This window comes from Schistocerca americana, chromosome 2 (genome assembly GCF_021461395.2).
Source record: "Schistocerca americana isolate TAMUIC-IGC-003095 chromosome 2, iqSchAmer2.1, whole genome shotgun sequence".
Classification (NCBI taxonomy): domain Eukaryota; kingdom Metazoa; phylum Arthropoda; class Insecta; order Orthoptera; family Acrididae; genus Schistocerca; species Schistocerca americana.
In genome coordinates this window covers 712,590,171-712,593,840 of record NC_060120.1, presented here as the reverse complement: position 1 = coordinate 712,593,840, position 3,670 = coordinate 712,590,171, and the positions used below count along the sequence as shown (strand labels likewise).

The window sequence follows — 3,670 nt, the reverse complement described above, 5'->3', positions numbered from 1 at the left end:
TCTCTACTTTGGAACTGAGGGTTCTGGACCATTTACGGCCTACCCAAATACATCTCCCTTTCATTCCTGAGGGAGTTACTAGCAGTTCCAGAAGACTAATATAGTTTTTTCTTACTACATGTATCTGTCAATAGGCATAGTTTCACCTCCTGAAGGTAATTCACAGTGTCATTCTTTCTCTTTTGGTTTTCCGAAACAAATTTTCCTTGTGATGCAAAATATAGTCAATTTTGCTTTTAGTTGCACTTGGTCTTTCAAAAGTCAATTTAATATATATTTTCTTTGGATAGCATGTCTTAAGAACAAACACACTTTTCTTCTCAACAAATTCCATGTACGAAACTTCACTATTCTCTCAACAAATTCCATGTACAAAACTTCACTATTCTCTCAGAGATTCTATCAATATCTGCAATATTGTTTCTAATTTATATGTTGTAATGAAGTGTACACCTGAACTTTTTCTCTGTAGTAATACAAATAACCTAATTTTAATTCAACTTGGGCTTCAATTTTGCCCTGCACCTCTACTAAGCCTACTGTATACAGCTTGATTTCTATTTTATGGCACATGTCATTATCTATTTAGCCAAACTTCATGTAGAAAGGTGTACACGTAGCAGTAACTGAATGTACCACAGTGGTCTCATATCAGTGCTTGAATTCTCTTGATCTGACATTCTAAAGCTGGAATACAGACATACCAGGAACTAGAACATCAGTTATGCCTGCAACAATCGATGCCACTCTGAAAGATTGATATGACATGTGAACATTGCAAAACCTCAGAAAACATATTCTCACAGTAGTCTCAGCCTAGACCACATACCACCAGAACCCCCAGGTCTCCATTCGATATCCCCATTTAGTTGTCAGTCTTCATGTTGTCAATAGTGCATTTAGTCATGAGGACTAGACTCGGACTTTTCACACTGTTGCAGCATAATTCAGTGGGTGGTTCATTCATATTGGTTACCATATGACAATCCTTTGTTACCTTATGGGTACTAACAGCTGCATGGTGTGTACACCTGAAACTGACAATAGGGTCCATCCTGTAACTGTAACTGAGAGCTTTCACCCTGGCACTCAGTAGATGCATAATTGCGACCACAGTAATTGTGTGATGATAATGGTTGCACACTTCCAGTCAAATTTACTGTAGCCATGGAGCTCATACACGCAAACTGTGGTGAATGAATGTACAAAGACCACTGTATATCAATACACTAACTAATGTAGTTTTGGAGGGAGATGCTATAATATTGATATGTGTTAAATAAAAGGAATGAAAATGGAGTCAGGGTATACATAATGAAAAATACAAGTGGTTTTATAAATGAGTTGTGGTTATACAGGACTATTTACTGTTTCAGTTATCACAGCACCTTGCCTGGAATGTTTACATTAATGGACATAAACTTCAAAGAGCCGATGGCTGTGTCTAAGAAGCTGGAAGCTTTCCTTAGATGCTATGGCCTACATTATTTAAACAATGTAAATGTGTTTCCTTCCCCCATGAACCATGGACCTTGCCGTTGGTGGGGAGGCTTGCGTGCCTCAGCGATACAGATGGCCGTACCGTAGGTGCAACCACAACGGAGGGGTATCTGTTGAGAGGCCAGACAAACATGTGGTTCCTGAGGAGGGGCAGCAGCCTTTTCAGTAGTTGCAGGGGCAACAGTCTGGATGATTGACTGATCTGGCCTTGTAACATTAACCAAAACGGCCTTGCTGTTCTGGTACTGCGAACGGCTGAAAGCAAGGGGAGACTACAGCCGTAATTTTTCCCGAGGACATGCAGCTTTACTGTATGATTAAATGATGATGGAGTCCTCTTGGGTAAAATATTCCGGAGGTAAAATAGTCCCCCATTCCGATCTCCGGGCGGGGACTACTCAAGAGGACGTCGTTATCAGGAGAAAGAAAACTGGCATTCTACGGATCGGAGTGTGGAATGTCAGATCCCTTAATCGGGCAGGTCGGTTAGAAAATTTAAAAAGGGAAATGGATAGGTTAAAGTTAGATATAGTGGGAATTAGTGAAGTTCGGTGACAGGAGGAACAAGACTTTTGGTCAGGTGATTACAGGGTTATAAATACAAAATCAAATAGGGGTAATGCAGGAGTAGGTTTAATAATGAATAAAAAAATAGGAGTGCGGGTTAGCTACTACAAACAGCATAGTGAACGCATTATTGTGGCCAAGATAGACACAAAGCCCATGCCTACTACAGTAGTACAAGTTTATATGCCAACTAGCTCTGCAGATGATGAAGAAATTGATGAAATGTATGACGAGATAAAAGAAATTATTCAGGTAGTGAAGGGAGACGAAAATTTAATAGTCATGGGGGACTGGAATTCGTCAGTAGGAAAAGGGAGAGAAGGAAACATAGTAGGTGAATATGGATTGGGGGGAAGAAATGAAAGAGGAAGCCGCCTTGTAGAATTTTGCACATAGCTAACACTTGGTTCAAGAATCATAAAAGAAGGTTGTATACCTGGAAGAATCCTGGAGGTACTAATAGGTATCAGATAGAATGAGATTTTCACTCTGCAGCGGAGTGTGCGCTGATATGAAACTTCCTGGCAGATTAAAACTGTGTGCCCGACCGAGACTCGAACTCGGGACCTTTGCCTTTCGCGGGCAAGTGCTCTACCAACTGAGCTACCGAAGCACGACTCACGCCCGGTACTCACAGATTTACTTCTGCCAGTACCTCGTCTCCTACCTTCCAAACTTAACAGAAGCTCTCCTGCGAAACTTGCAGAACTAGCACTCCTGAAAGAAAGGATATTGCGGAGACATGGCTTAGCCACAGCCTGGGGGGTGTTTCCAGAATGAGATTTTCACTCTGCAGCGGAGTGTGCGCTGATATGAAACTTCCTGGCAGATTAAAACTGTGTGCCCGACCGAGACTCGAACTCGGGACCTTTGCCTTTCGCGGGCAAGTGCTCTACCAACTGAGCTACCGAAGCACGACTCACGCCCGGTACTCACAGATTTACTTCTGCCAGTACCTCGTCTCCTACCTTCCAAACTTAACAGAAGCTCTCCTGTGAGTACCGGGCGTGAGTCGTGCTTCGGTAGCTCAGTTGGTAGAGCACTTGCCCGCGAAAGGCAAAGGTCCCGAGTTCGAGTCTCGGTCGGGCACACAGTTTTAATCTGCCAGGAAGTTTCATATCAGCGCACACTCCGCTGCAGAGTGAAAATCTCATTCTGGAAACATCCCCCAGGCTGTGGCTAAGCCATGTCTCCGCAATATCCTTTCTGTCAGGAGTGCTAGTTCTGCAAGTTTCGCAGGAGAGCTTCTGTTAAGTTTGGAAGGTAGGAGACGAGGTACTGGCAGAAGTAAATCTGTGAGTACCGGGCGTGAGTCGTGCTTCGGTAGCTCAGTTGGTAGAGCACTTGCCCGTGAAAGGCAAAGGTCCCGAGTTCGAGTCTCGGTCGGGCACACAGTTTTAATCTGCCAGGAAGTTTCATATCAGCGCACACTCCGCTGCAGAGTGAAAATCTCATTCTGGAAACATCCCCCAGGCTGTGGCTAAGCCATGTCTCCGCAATATCCTTTCTTTCAGGAGTGCTAGTTCTGCAAGTTCGCAGGAGAGCTTCTGTTAAGTTTGGAAGGTAGGAGACGAGGTACTGGCAGAAGTAAATCTGTGAGTAC

At 43.6% G+C, this 3,670-nt stretch overlaps 1 non-coding gene across 1 annotated transcript; it reads left to right on the top strand.

The window, feature by feature from the left end:
- Positions 1-3,383: 3,383 nt before the first annotated feature.
- Positions 3,384-3,458, top strand: Trnas-uga. Its single transcript has one exon. It is a non-coding gene; the product is annotated as a tRNA-Ser (tRNA).
- The last annotated feature ends 212 nt before the right edge of the window (positions 3,459-3,670 follow it).